The following is a 15,448-nucleotide window of genomic DNA, read 5'->3' as shown; positions in this document are numbered from 1 at the left end:
GAATTCTTCTCAATAATGGAGCTCCAAGAAACTAGAGTTGAAGGGTTGGATGGAGAAGCACATAGATCAAGATGAGTAGCCCTTGTGGCAAACAAGAGAAAGGGCAAGAAGAAGAAGTCTTCATCTCTACCATCATCTGACTCTGAAGAATCAAGCACCTTAATGGATAGCGATCAAGAGGCATATATGGTAAGAGAAACGAGAAAGCATTTAAAAAATTTTCAACTAACAAATTTTATGCTAGGAGAAGTTCAAGGAGAAAAAGTAGGAAAAGGAGGATCATTTTATGTAATTGCCAAGAAGAAGGACATATGAGGAATATATGTCCTCTCCTAAAGAAGAAAGAAGAGAAGAAGAAGGAAGAGAAGAAGAAGACAAAAGAAAATGGGAAGAAGGTCAAAAATCTTAAGGAAACATGGGATGACCCATCATCAGAGGAAGAACACCATGTTTCCCATTTCACTCTAATGAGAATTGATGAAATAGCGTCCACTTCATTTGAAAGAGAAGAGGAAAGGAGCTCAAGTGAAGAAGAAGTGAGCTTAAGTGAAGGGGGAGGTCAAACTTCGGATTCAGACTTCTCGGTAAGTGAGGTATACAATCTACCCACTCAAACTTTAGTTAAAATTATTTCAAGTATAAATAAAGATTTATTTAAGGCTAAAAAGAAAAACAAATATTTGAAACAAGATATTAGCATGCTTGAAGAGAGATTAAAATCCATGACTCTTAATGATAATAATTTGCATGCTTCTTCTTCTAGCTTAAATATTTCATGTTTAGAAGAAGAGAATAGAGAATTAAGGGAAAAGGTAGAATATCTTAGTAAAGCTCTTGAAAAATTCTCAATTGGCTCAAATACCCTAAGTATGATCATTGGGAGCCAAAGGGCTAGTTTCAACAAAAGGGGATTAGGATACCAAGAATCCAACAATGAAAAATCCTATCATTGCTTAATTGCCAAGGGCAATCAAAAACAAAGACCATAGATAAGAAATGAATTCATAAGAAGTATTTGGTTAACCCAATTAGGAAGAACTTCTATTGGATGTCAAAGTCAATCTCAAGGGTTAGAGGATTTTGGGATAAGTCAACCATAGAAGACTTAATTCAAATTTCCAATACATGGTTGACTTTAGACCTAAAGGGGGAAACTTGACCATTAACTTTCATTACATCTTACAACATGCTATAAGCATGACTTGCTTTATAATCCTAGACATGGATGTGAGATAATAGGATGATACTCTTAATTTACTTATGCTTATGGTATTTTAATGAGTTATAAATGGTATAAAAAATAGTGATCATAGACCAACTATGGGGAAAATAAATGTTTAATTAAATGATATCTTACTCATAGATCATAGTTGGATCACTACAAGAAAAACTCTCATAGACATCGGTGGAACAACAACGGTTTTAAGCAAATTTTGGTGTCTTTGAGTATTTTACATCGGTTTTTCCAAAAACCGGTGTCTATGAGCGCAAGTTTTCGCTCATAGACATCAGTTTTTTTAGCCGATGTCTATGAGCGCCTTTTTTTCATTAATAGGCATTGATTTTAACAGTAGTTTTTAAAACCCGGTGTCTATGATAGCTTCATTGTTCTATCTACGAAATCAGATAGTAAAAAACCGTTGTTAAAAGTGGTGTTAATCAATCAAAATAAAATAATTTAATTTTCCCACCAATACTTAGTCAAAATTTGCAACACTTCACTCTTCCCTCCAAACCTAAACCTATATCACGCCGTCCATAGTATACCGTCGCGACGCCACCACCACTTTCCTCCTCGCTGCTGGCTGTCCGACCATTCCTCTCAGCCTCATCTCCCTCTTCCCCTTCCTAGATCAACACCCCTTCCTCTCCCGATCAAGATCAATACACGACTCCCTTGCTTCTCCGTCCAATCACACAGCATCTCCTCCAACTCCTCCCTTTGGGTGAGAAGAGGAGCCCTTCTTCGCATTCCAGTAGGTTTTCATAAATTGAACCTGTTTATAATTCTTCCATTCCTTGCTAACGAGTTGACCTCATTTTTTGGGTGCTAGGGTTTTGTTCTCCTCTTTTTACTCGACGAAGTTCTTGCCGTCGACGGCCAATACATGAGCATCACCCAGTCCACGCCTCCTGCTACACCTTTGGTGCTGCTCTAGCTCGTTAGCCCCCATCCCAGGCATAGACTTCATCATCCAAGTGCCCAACTCAGGATTCTTTGCGGCACTCGGCTGCCTCGGCCTCATCTCGGCTGTCAACAACCACATAAAAGGTTTTAGTGCCTCCTTCATCTCCCCTAAATAATCTGCCCACTTTCTGTTTGATCATGTTCTTATACACCAAACTCTCTTTTCTCAAGATCTACCGATCCTGCTATTGCTTCTTCTCGATCAACCAACATTCTAAACCACAAATATACTCAAAATCCAAACTTTGCAGTTATAATCAAGTAATTCCAATGTTTTATCACTTTGAAGAATATTATCAAAATCCGGCACTTCCTTTCACTATACCAACCACACAAATCACTCACTCAATTCCAGTTCATATTCTTACTAGAATTATAGTGGCAAAAACATAAAAAAAATATTTGCAGGGACATTTTCTGATTGGGGTTCAGCTAAACAAGTTGTGCTTCGTTGGTCTTGGTTTATCATATACCATATAGAAGTTGCATTGGTGGTTATAAGCTGATCTAAGTGAAACATGATGTGTTTGTTCTTTTTTCTATCAATATTTGTATTTATGCAATGCATTTTAATTGGATAGACCAAAATAGGTATTCTATCTATTTTATCTTTTGTACCTGTGTAAATATGGAGACTGGCATAAGTTAGACATGTTATCTTTTGTTACGTTTCCATAGTTTTAATTATAGTGCTTTGATGCTTTTCTATTGATAGACATTTTATCTCTGACCACAGTTTGCTATTTATCACATTTCTTTTCTTTTAGATTAAAAAGTCAATGGTTTTAACAACTAATTCTGCAAATACAAAGAATGCATCTGGTGGTCAAATCGTAGCCAATTCGAAAGCTCACATGGCTAAGGTACAGAGACTAGGCTCTCCAAAGGCCTAAGGTCCTTCCTAAACATCAAGGCTACAATGAAAGAACTTTGTCATAGAGAAAAAAAAAGATCACTATCCATAGCTAACTCTATATCTATTGTAACACCACCAGTTCAAGTTTATAAGCAATTAGGTCAAGAATACTTCTTCATGAATTCCTAGATATCTAGGCTATTTAATAGTTTACTGAAAACTGTATGCTCCTACTAAGCTACTATACTATATGTAATGCCTGTTGTTGAATTCTCTAATTTAATGGCTATGGAATAGGTTTGGAAAACATGTCTAACTTTAACTAGATGCAGATGTATGAAGATTGTTGTTCAAAAGGCATTTTCTGTCAAATGTTGGCTTTGTTTTATCTTCCTTCAGGCTTGATTAACTAATTTGTTGACTGAAGTATTCTACAAAAATTATAGGTGATGTGCATGCTTCACTTGCAAGTAATCTTGGTAATTGTTAATGTAATTATCGTATCTTGGGCATATAGATTTTGATTGGCTGCTTTGCTTCATGAGGCTAAAAGGAAAAGAGGATTATTATATCTTTGTTAAACAAAAAAATTTCTTGCACATGACATCTCTTATGAGCATCCATTGTCGCTTATTTGCTTATCATGTGGTATTAAATCTATTCTTATTCTGAATATTCCTCTCCATGAAAAGTCTTATATGAGGCAATATGCGTGTCATAATCCTTCTTGTTTAAGTTGAACTTTGATATACCTTACCTGCTTTAATGAGAGTTATTTTTCTTTAATTATTATCATTATGGTTTTTTATCAGTGCATCCAAGTTCAAACAAGTTCAAAATAAATGTTCTCTTCCCTTTTCTTAACAAATACCATCATTTTTGTTTTAGGTAGCATTGAAGGAACACTTGGTTCTAACTTTGTTTAGAGATGAGGTAGGTAAGTGTTGTACTATAGTGTATTTGGTTTAAAATTTCTAAGCGGATTTTAACATTTTCATACAGTATGATCTATTACATGAAGATTATCAGCTTTATCTTCTTCCAAGCATTTTGGAATCCAAAAAGTTAGCTAAATTTGGATGAGCGAAACAAAAGTATGCAAATTTGGAATATAATGTGGCAAAACAAGTTGAGAAGATGATAAGGTTTGTAGTTTAAATAAATTGCATTCATATATCCTAACATTTTAATTTATATTCCTGTGCTTTTCTAGATACTTAAAGGATCTTAGCATGCAAATATTTTGAGTCTGCTTACTTTAAAATTTTTCCTTGGTTAAATTTCTGAATGTTTAAGCTCTAGTAAAATTAAATTTTGCAAGTGGACTAAACATAGAAATTTAATGAGTATGGACAGCCAGTGGGCCAAAAGGCTTCTGAATTGTAGAGTTTTATTGGTGTGCTTGCTCGGGAAAAAGTTAATATTAATTACCACTCTTGGAAGCAGGTGCCGAATGAAGTTAAGAACATGATATGAGAATCCATCAATGTAAGTAACATGATACTTTCTTATGTGATGCATTTTTTTTCTTTTCTTTTATTTATTTACTTAAGATATTTGTTTGTGTAGTTGACATACCAACTGGACCCTAAAGAAAAATTGTTGCATTTTCCAACACTACTTCTGTATCATAATTGATTTGATATAAAACAAACTCATATTTGATTTGATTGATTATGAACTTCTCTTAGCTTTTCCCTCATTATATCAGATCTTGCTACTGCTATGCTTTTCCCCTGGTGCTTGATGTATAACTTCTCTTATGTGAGATGAACAAGTAGATAGATCTCTTTTAGATATTCGTTGCTTCAATTGTTGCACTTGGGGTTTATGATCTAATCTTTCATTTGATTTCCTCTAGTTCTACAAAGTTTCTGTGGTTGAAAGAATTGTCTTGAATTTGTCGAGTTTGTTCTTAGAAATGATTTCATAAGCCTAGCTCGAAGAGGATAAAGTTTGAAATTTGTGTTGACTAGTTTGCATTTTAGATATTTCCCCCTTGAAATAAAAACTTGTTTTAATGTTATTGTATCATTGGAAATCATATAAATGAATTGATGTTACTCATCTTTATTGGTCCATGTACTCTTAGTGATAAAAGTGAATTTAATATTTGCAAACTAAATGTGAATTTATTTACTTTCCATGTACTCTTAGTGATAAACAGTTATGTCATTTGGGTCGACTACTAATGAATTGAATTTGAAAATTTAAAATTGCTTTATGTAGTTGGATTCTTTTAAATTTTTAATCAAGGTGATTTATTATCCCCTGTCGGTGATTTGTCATCAGCCAATGTGATTTAGGCTTCATAGTTAATTATCTTGGAATACAACTAAATTTATACCCGAACAAAATACATATAGCCCCTCTAGCTGATGACCAAAACTATAAATCTTGTAAGAATATCCATATCAGCAATAATTCTAGTGAAGAATGGCTTACAGTTCAATATTCAACTTGTGAAGAACTGGTGTCTAATACTAAGGTTATAAATTGCATATATTTCAACAAATAACCTTTTTTTATAGTGTTTTAGATATTCAGACTCGGTGAAATTTGTTTTTGTTTGTATCTTTCTGCTTGTACATACAGTAAGTCATAGATAAGTACTGATTAATTAAATTGCAACTATGAGAAAACTTCGTTGTAATAATTTTTGGTTTGGATTATATTAAGTTCCCAGGAATGATAGATCTATCACTATATGATATGGTTGAGATAATTGATGAACGTTTCTCTTTTTAAGCATTCCAATTAGTTATCTTGTTACCTGGTGCTCTTATTGCTTTTTTTAACTATGATTTTTGGTCTTGGTTTACTAATATATTATTTATGTGTTTTTATAGTTTACAAATCTCAGGTACTCCAGAGTTGAAATTGATGAAGTGCGGTTCGAGTGGGCTGAATGCATGCTAGATTACATTTGAGTAGGAAAGATATTTGATTCTTGAAAACTTTGGATGATGCATGTATTTGCATGGAATGTAAATTGCAAATACTACCTTGATGTTGTAAAAAGAATATTATGTGTATTTTATGGATACTGACTTGATGTGTACAATATTTATTACCTTTTGATACTGTAAGAAGAATATTTGTGTAATTTGTGGATACGTACTTGATGTGTGCAATATCTATTATCTTTTTATGTTGTAAGAATAATATTTATGTGTTGGCGACATGGATATTGACTAAGTGTGTTTAGATACACCGATGTATAATAATATTAATTAAATTTTGTACTATTAAAATGTTGTATAATATCGGTTTTTCATTGTTTCGGAAATCGAATCAGTGTCGTTAAATAATACTGATATTACATCGGTTTTCCACCGTTGCCAAAACCGGTGTCATTAACTGATATTACATCAGTTTTACATTGTTATGGAATTGGTGTTGTTAATATTACATCGGTCGTAAACTGCTGTCAAAACTGGTGTTGTTAACATATATTATATCAGTTTCACACCGTTGCTGAAACGATGTTGTTAAGTGATACTACACCGGTTATAACCTGATGTCTAAAATGGTAGGCCTTTTACATCGCCTTCATAGACATCGGTCGATTTTGTAATAGACAGCGATGGAAAACCGATGTCTATGAGGGGTTTTTCTTGTAGTGGATATTTTAAAACTTTGAAAATACTTCTATGTTTTATTTATAGTGGTATAGTTATTTTGAAACATATGAATTCAAAACTAGGTTTCACATTGATACACAATTGAATATTTTTCAAGATTTTTGAGTTTTTATCAAAACTTTAAAAATTTAATAAATTTTTATGAAAAAATATTTTTCCCAGTTAAAAAACATTAAAATAAATATGTTTTCAAAATTTCATGATTTTCTAAATTTTTTAGAATTTTTTATGCATTTCTGAATTTGGGTTACAAATTTAAAAATTATGATTTTGCTTGCGCCAGTCGACTACAACAGATGACAGTCGACTGGTGTCTATTTTTTCAACTTTTTTGCTTGTATTTTTAGAAATTGATTTTTGGTTCAAATTAGGTCAAAATTGATACCATACTGTGCATGGTTGTTTAGGTACAATCTTTTTTATTAGTGTCAAAGGGGAAGAAATGAGAAAGTTTAAGTTAGAAACTTATTTCTCCATAATTGTGCAAAACTTAAAAATTGAGTGATAAAGCATATGTTAAGGGGGAGCATGGATTTATGCTTTGATCCTGTCCGAGTGCTGAGTCGATGAGCACTGGGTACGTGGCGCTCCCGGTGATGACGTATAGACCTTCGACTGCTGTGAACCTCCAGCGAGAACCTGCAAGCACAAAACCGAGCTGGGAAGGGGTTCCTAGCAACGACCCTCCGACGCTCAAGTCAACTCCGGCGGAAAGAGAGAATGACGAGAATGAGAACTGTAGCTACAGTGATGTAGAATGCATACCTCCGTCGAAGCCTGGGGGTCCTTATATAGGACTCCCTGGGGGATGCGTGCATGCATCCCAAAGTGTGCACGCTCCTCAAAACATACTTGGAATGGCCTTGTCAGAAAAGCGTGCCTGTCACCATGTCGCAATCGTCCGGGCATATCTCTGACGTGACAGGGGAAACTTCCACCGTACGATTCTCTGTCCGGTCCAGCCGCCAACCACGTCGCTTGTCGGCGACGTACGTCTCGAGAAGGATATCCTCAGCTGCTCCCTTTGTCCCCTTCTGCGCCTTGTCCATTTTGGGTCGAGCGGAATAGCCGCTCGACACCATAAGGCTCGGGCCTGAAGGCATGTCGGACCGAGTGAGAATGCTTCCTTGGTTGAGCTGTAGTTCGGCCGAGCGGACAGGTCGCTCGGCTCGGCAATTTCTCTGTACTTGGCAACTTATGAGCGTCGGAAGCCCGACCCCATGGTCGAGCTGTCTTTGCACCAGTCCTAGCGTAATCCTAGTCGAACGACCATGAGACTTCTCCTGGCCGGGTGGTCATGAGACTTCTCCGATCGGCCCAACCCGTGGGTTGACCTCCGACCTTAACCTCCACATGTCGTTGACCTCTATCAATGTGGGCCCCCTATCCTTATCACCGGATCACTTGCCTTCCCCTCAAGTCTAGTCGAAGGAGGTTGAAAGTCCGATTGACTGGACTATTAGCTTCGTGGTATGATGGCCGCTGGGCCACTAATGTAATTGTTTTTCTGTGCGAGCCTAATGAAAGTACCCTACGGTCGTTCAACAGATTACCTAATAGAACTTGTTTTATTTCTCTCCGCCAGCTGCCGAGCCGGTTACAAGTCGGTCAACGCTGCCGTTTTTAGAATCCCCTCGGAATTTGGCAAATCCTCGCATTAAGGCTGAGCACGCGGCCCTGAACACGTAATGGCGCTCATTAAATGCGATCCTATGACTGGGTGCCACGTGGCGCTGTCGCCATCATCATGCAGCGGCGGCGTCACTTCCGATGGGACCCTCGGCTATTTGAAATAAACTATCAGATGCAGGCCTCGGGTCCCGTGACCTAAATCCGACGGCTAGGCAGCATCGGGCCCATCCTTGTAAAGCCTTCATCGCTATCCTCCGGCGCATTTTTGCGTTCGTGCGTTCAGAGGCTTTCGTTCGCGCTCCATGCTCCGACTAACCAGTTTCTCAGCGTCCCGGCAATCTCTCACCCCCCTTCTCAAACATCCTTTCCTGTAAGGATTCCTTGCCCTTTTTCTTCTCCTTTGTGCTTTCTTTAGTATTCCAGCAATATCTGTGTTCGTTCGATACTGTTCCGACCCTCCCTTTCATCGATCTTTTTGTTTTTCTCTGGTTCTTGCTTTTTCTACTATTCCGGCGATGGCGAGCACCTCACAACCGCCTAATCCCTCTCCCGACCTCTGGTATACGACCATGGAGAGCCGGTTCGATGAGGGTGACGCGATGAACTTCGTCCACGACTTCGAACTCCCTTCCGCCCATAGAAAAATATTAGCTACATCATCCGATCGGCCACACGACCTGCCGCCCGACACTACTTGTTTCTTCCGAGACCAGTTTGTAGTGGGTCTGCGTTTTCCTCTACATCCGTTATCCTTGAAGTGTGTAATTATTTCCGCCTCCCGCTCGGCCAACTCGTCCTAAACTCATTCAGGTTGTTGTGTGGAGTAGTTGTCCTCTTTAGGCTGCACGACATTCCCTTAGTCCCCAAGATTTTCAATTATTTCTACACTCCCAAACAGTCTGAGTGGGGCACCTTCCTCTTCTAGTCACGGATTGGCCTTGTTTTCTTCGACAAAATGTCGACCTCGAATAAACATTGGAAGGAGTACTGCTTTTACCTTCGTCTTCTCGAGCTCCCAGCTTTCCGAACCAAATGGCAGACCGTCGTGCCGACCCCGTCGGACCTTGGTAAATACAAGAGCCAACCGGCCTACCTCCATGCAACCAACCAACTGGCCGGGCAGAAATTCAATATCCATAAGCTGCTTTGTGAGGGTGTGCTGTACATATTCGGATTGAGTCCGATCTGAACGAAGCTTCCGAGCAGCATGGGTAAGCATTTTCCTCGCCCAATTTCCTTTTGATCTAACTGATTTATTTTTCTTTTATGCAGCCGACATCATGTGGCGCGCCAAGCCCACTGAACGGATGAAGTTGAGGGCCATCGATATAAAGGCGGCGACAGCTAAGGAGATGGCCGACCGGGGCATTGCGCCGGTTGGCTCACACGAGGGTGAGAGCGAAGATGATCCACCCGCCATCGGAGAGTCGGTCGTTCGGGAACTTGCAACCGAAGTGGTCGGGGATGCTACCTCGCCAGATGGACATCCTACGCCGGAGGACGTGGGGCTCTCAGCCGATGATGCCCTGTTGGTGACACGCAAGCGGCGTTGGGCGGATCCTCCTGCCCATTCGGCCACTTCTGTGGAACAAGTGTCAGAGCAGGTCGGCGCTCCTTCTGCAGAAGTCGACCTAACCCCCGTTTCGGTCGAGGCAATTTCCTCGGACCGAACTCCCTCACAGCTCGATCTGCCAGTGGCTTCCCTTGAAGCGCAGCCCGTTATTTCTCCGCCACGAGCCCCTCGTCGGCTTAGGCGCTCGGGCATAATCTCCGCTCCGCTCGGCTAGTCGTTCGGTCGATCAACTTCAGCCCAGTCTGATCCGAGCGACCGTCGAGTGATTAAGGCTGTCCTACATCTCCCAACAGAAGAATTCCTTCTAGTGGCTGATTGACCTACTGCCCCTGAACATCAGATCATAATCCGCGGGCCACTTGCCAAAATATGGGAGGATGCGAGGGCCCGTGTCGCCCTAATGACTCCCGGTTAGCTCGGTGGCAGCCACTTGCAACAGGCTACCGGGGTATGCTCCTCAAACTCCTATATGATTATTTTGCTTGGTTCCTGATGCTATTTTATTTACGCGCAGAACTAGGTGGAGAACATCGCGGTCAGCAACCGCCTGGCGGCGCTGGAGGAAGAGTTGAAGAAACTTCAGATTTCTGGGGGGGCTCCAGCTTAGGGGCCCTCGTACGCCGTGCTTCGGACTTAGCTGAACAAAATAGAAAACTGCTGGAGGTCGAGCGGCACAAATATTCTGTCCTGGAAACCAGGGTAGCTGGGCTCGAAGCCCAGGTTAAGTCTCACGGCCACGAGATCAAACTAGAGACCAACAGGAAAAATAGGGCCATTTCTGATCTAGAGGCGAAGAATGCGTAGGCCCGAGCGCTGGAGCAACGGGTCCAAGAATTGATTGGTATGCTTTCCACCGAGCGGGAAAGCTGATCGGCAGACCAGGCTAAATTTTAAGGAGATAAGAAGGATCTTCAGGACGCCCTCGAAGCTGCCCGAGCCGTTCTCAAAGAATACCAAGACGGTGAATCAGGTCGCTTCGCAGTGATGAGGCAAAGCTATGTCCGTTCGAAAGAATTTGGCAATAAGCTCAGTGATCGGCTTGTCCTAGCCTTTGAGGAAGCCATCCATGCTACGACTTCCTATCTGAAGGCCAAGGGCCATCTTCTGGAGACGGCGTCCGTCTCCCCAAGGACCTGGCCGGACTGTTGGAAACCATCTCTGAGCCAATCTTCGATGTTCTGGAGTAAGGAGTGCTTTTAAATTTTGAAGTTTCATCTGTATACTCGTCGTTCGGCGAGTTAATATTATCTGAATTTATCCATCTTTTATCCAACTTTTGTCTATGTACCGGTCATGCGACGAGTCAATATAACCTTTCCATTTTGTTCTCTTTTACTTCTCAAAACACATTCTTTCCGAGTTGCACTCGACAGTCTTCGGCCCGGGGGGTTTATAGTCGCCAGTCTGACTCTGGGATTTAACGTCGTTACTCGACGGTCTTCGGGTCGGGCGGTTTATAGTCGCCGGTCCGACTCTAGGATTTAACGTCGTAGCTCGACGGTCTTCGGGCTGGGGGGTTTATAGTCACCGGTCCAACTCTGGGATTTAACGTCGCTGCTCGACGGTTTGGGAAGACTAGCGGCTCGGCCGTGATTTTGCAAAAACCCTTATGTTTTTACTTCCTGCGGTTGAAAGAGACAAAAGGGTGACAAATATATGTCGTGTATTACATTGGCGCACCTTTTATCCAGCTCGGTACGGCTGGAGGTGGCTCGCACTCCAGGGTCACTCTAGCTTCCGTCTGTTTTCATCCTCGAGGTAATAGGCGCTTGAACGGAGCTTTTCTACAATCTTGAGCGGTCCAACCCAAGGAGCTCCCAGCTTGGTCACATCGTCGACCGGCTTGACTTTCTTCCAGACGAGGTCGCCGACCTGAAAAGATCTGGGCATTATCAACATGTTGTAGTTTTGCTTCATCCTCTGCCGGTATGCCATCAACTGGACGGCGGCCTTGGCTCGCGCCTCGTCCACCAGGTCCAGCTCCAACTGCCACCGCTCAGCATTGTTCTCATCATAGCCTTGGATCCGATCGGATTCTACCCCGACTTCTACTGGGACGATGACCTCTCCCCCATACACCAGGTGGAAGGGGGTCGCTCATGTTCCTTCCATGGGCGTCGTTCGGAGTGCCCATAATACCCCGGGCAGCATGTCTACCCAACTCCCACCTTCATGGTCGAGCTGAGCTCGCAGAACTAGCAAGATCTACCGATTGGCGACTTCTGCTTGCCCATTTCTCTAGGGATAAGCAACGGAGGTAAAAGCCTGCTGGATGTTGTATCCCTTACACCATTCCTTAAGTTGTTGGCCCGAGAACTATCTTCCGTTGTCTGAGATGAGTCGTCGTGGGATGCCAAACCGACAAATGATGTACTACCAGATGAATTTTTTGACCATTTGCTCGGTTATTTTAACCATTGGTTCGGCCTCGATCCATTTAGAGAAATAGTCGACTGCTACTAGTAAGAACTTCCGTTGCCCGGTCGCCATTGGAAATGGTCCCACAATGTCCATACCCCATTGATCGAACGGGCAGGACACTGTTGATGTCTTTAATTCTTCCGCAGGACGATGTGAGAAATTGTGGTACCTTTGGCAGGATAAGCACATGGTGACTGTCCGGGCGGCGTCCTCCTGTAAAGTTAGCCAAAAGTAGCCGACCAAAAGAATCTTCCTCGCCAACGAGTGGCCACCCGGATGCTCGCCGCATGAGTATTGGTGTACCTCTTGCAGAATATAGTCCACATCCTCCGGGCAAACGCATTTAAGTAGAGGCCTGGAGAACTCTTTTTTGTAGAGTTAGTCACCAATGAGGATGAACCGACCGGCTCTCCTGCTGAGCAGATGCGCTTCCAACCGATCGGTTGGCGTTGCTCCTGACTTCAGAAACTCTGTTATAGTCGTCTGCCAGTCATTTGGAAATGTGAGCCCCTCCATCCGGTCGATGTGGGCAACCAGAGACACCCGCTCGACTGGCTGCTCGATGATGATCGGTGATATCGAGCTGGCTAGCATAGCCAGCTCATTTGCGACCTGATTCTCCGCTCGGGGGATCTTCTGTATCAGCACCTCTCGGAAACTGACTTTCAGTTTTGCGAAGGCTTCCGCATAAAGCTTGAGCATGATGTTGCTTATCTCAAATGCTCTCGAAAGTTGCTGAGCAGCCAATTGTGAATATGAATGAATCAAAACATTGCTAGCTCCCACATGCCGAGCGGCCTGCAAACCTGCTATTAGCGCCTCATACTCTGCTTCATTGTTGGTTGCTCGATAGTCCAGCCGTACGGACAGGTGCATCCGTTCTCTGTGGGGGGAAACCAGCAGCACGCCAACCCCACTTCCCTGCTAAGTGGACGATCTATCTACGTACACCTTCCAGGTGGCTTCAAGCTCGAGATTTTGTATTTCAGTGATGAAGTCCGCTAATGACTGCGCCTTGATAGTCGTCCGGGGCTGATACTGTATGTCGAACTCGCTAAGCTCTGTGGTCTATTTGATCAGTCACCCGGACGCCTTGGGGTTCAGCAGAACTCGGCTTAAGGGACTATTTGTCATGACAATGATCGTATGCCCCAGGAAATAGGGCCAGAGCCTCCGAGCGGTGAGAACAAGTGCGAAGGCAAGCTTCTCAAGACCAGTGTAGCGAGACTCAGCATCCTTTAGAATGTGGCTAAGACAATACACTCCTGTTCTTCGTCGTTCTGTCGGACTAGCGCCGAACCGACCGTGTGCTTGGTTGAAGACAAATAAATGTGGAGAGGCTCGCCGACAGATGGCTTAGCTAATATAGGTAATAAGTTTAGGTAGGCCTTCAATTCTTCGAATGCTCGATCACATTCCACATCCCATTGGAATTTGGTTGCTCGGCGCAGGATCCTGAAGAAGGCCATGCTCCGATTGGCTGTCCTGGAGATGAACCGGGATAGTGCTGTTATGCGACCCGTAAGGCGTTGGACTTCCTTTTAGTTTCTGGACGGCGGCATATCTTGTAGCGCTTTGACCTTGCTAGGGTTAGCTTCAATGCCTTGCACGATGACTATGTAGCCTAGGAAACGACCACTTTTTGCGCCGAATAGACACTTTTGCGGGTTCAACTTGACTCCGTATGACCGTAATGTCCAGAAGGTTTCTTCTATATCTGCATAGAGGTCAGCCATTCGGAGTGATTTAATGAGTATATCATCAACATATATCTCTAGGTTTCACCCGATCTGCTTTCGGAACACCTTGTTCATGAGTCGCTGGTACGTAGCCCAGACATTCTTCAGTCCGAACGGCATTATGTTGTAGCAATAGGTGTCATCCGCCGTAATGAAGCTCACTTTCTCTTGGTCTTCCCGGGCCAGCGACACTTGGTGGTACCCCTGATAAGCATTCATCATGCATGTCAGCTCACATCCAGCGGTCGAGTCCACCATTTGGTCAATTCGGGCAGAGGGTAGAAGTCCTTTGGGCATGCCTTGTTTAGATCACGAAAATTGATGCAAACCTGCCATTTGTTTCCAGGCTTGGAGACTAGTACCACATTCGCTAACCAACTCGGGAACTGTACCTCGTGTATGTGGCCGACCTCCAAGAGCTTCTCGACTTCCGCCCGTATGATGACGTTCTGCTCGGCACTATAGTCCCGCTTCTTTACTTGACGGGACGAGCGTCCGGCTGGACGTGTAGCTCGTGCTACGCGACGCTTGGCGAGATCCCTTGCAGCTCGTACGTTGACCACCCGAAGACGTCGTGATTCTACTGGAGGCATCTGACCAACTCTTCCTTCCGTTCTTCTTCTAGATCGGACGCAATGATTGTGATGGCCTCCGGTCGGCCTTCCCAAATCTGTACTTCCTCCTTTTCTTCATAAACCAAAGTAGGGGGCTTTTCAGTTATAGCGTTTACCTCAAGGCGCGGTGCTTTCCAAGCGGACTTTGCTTCGGCTCGGACCATCTCCACATAGCATTGCCGGGCCGCCAGCTGATCTCTCCGAACTTCTCCCACTCGATCTTCTACGGGGAATTTGATTTTTTGGCAAAAGGTTGAGACGACCGCCCGAAACTCATTGAGGGCCGATCGCCCCAATATTACATTGTAGGCAGAGGGGGCATCGACCACAATGAAGTTAGTGGTCTGCGTCCTCCATAGTGGCTCTTCTCCTAGCGAGATAGCCAACCTGGTCTGCCCAATCGAAAGAACTTCATTGCCAGTGAACCCATATAACAGGGTCGTCATTGGCAATAGCTCGGCTCGGGCAATTTGAAGCTGGTCAAACGCCTTCTTGAAGATAATGTTGACCGAGCTGCCTGTATCAATAAATATACGGTGAACAGTGTAGTTAGCTATTACCGCTCAGATGATGAGGGTGTCGTCGTGGGGGTACTTCAACTTCCTCAAGGTCCCCGGGACCAAAGTTGATCTCGGGTCTGGATGCTCATTCTTGGTTGCAGCCAACCGCGTGGATCCTGAGTTGCCGGGTGTGCGACTTTTTGGCCCGATTCGAGTCACCGCCCGTCGGTCCACCGGCGATGATGTTAATCTCGCCCCGAGCTGCATTGCTTCTATTTTCC

The 15,448-nt window shown here is 43.1% G+C and overlaps 1 long non-coding RNA gene across 2 annotated transcripts; it reads left to right on the top strand.

The window, feature by feature from the left end:
- Positions 1-1,480: 1,480 nt before the first annotated feature.
- Positions 1,481-5,913, top strand: LOC121996358. Of its 2 annotated transcripts, XR_006116054.1 has the most exons (6): positions 1,484-1,976; positions 2,055-2,272; positions 3,933-3,977; positions 4,047-4,189; positions 4,491-4,532; positions 5,894-5,913. It is a non-coding gene; the product is annotated as an uncharacterized LOC121996358 (long non-coding RNA). The 2 variants fall into 2 exon arrangements; XR_006116055.1 differs by lacking the exon at positions 5,894-5,913 and having other exon boundaries at positions 1,481-1,976; positions 2,055-3,051; positions 4,491-5,753.
- The last annotated feature ends 9,535 nt before the right edge of the window (positions 5,914-15,448 follow it).

Source organism: Zingiber officinale, chromosome 6A (assembly GCF_018446385.1).
Source record: "Zingiber officinale cultivar Zhangliang chromosome 6A, Zo_v1.1, whole genome shotgun sequence".
Taxonomy (NCBI): Eukaryota; Viridiplantae; Streptophyta; class Magnoliopsida; order Zingiberales; family Zingiberaceae; genus Zingiber; species Zingiber officinale.
This window is presented reverse-complemented; position numbering and strand designations above follow the sequence as displayed.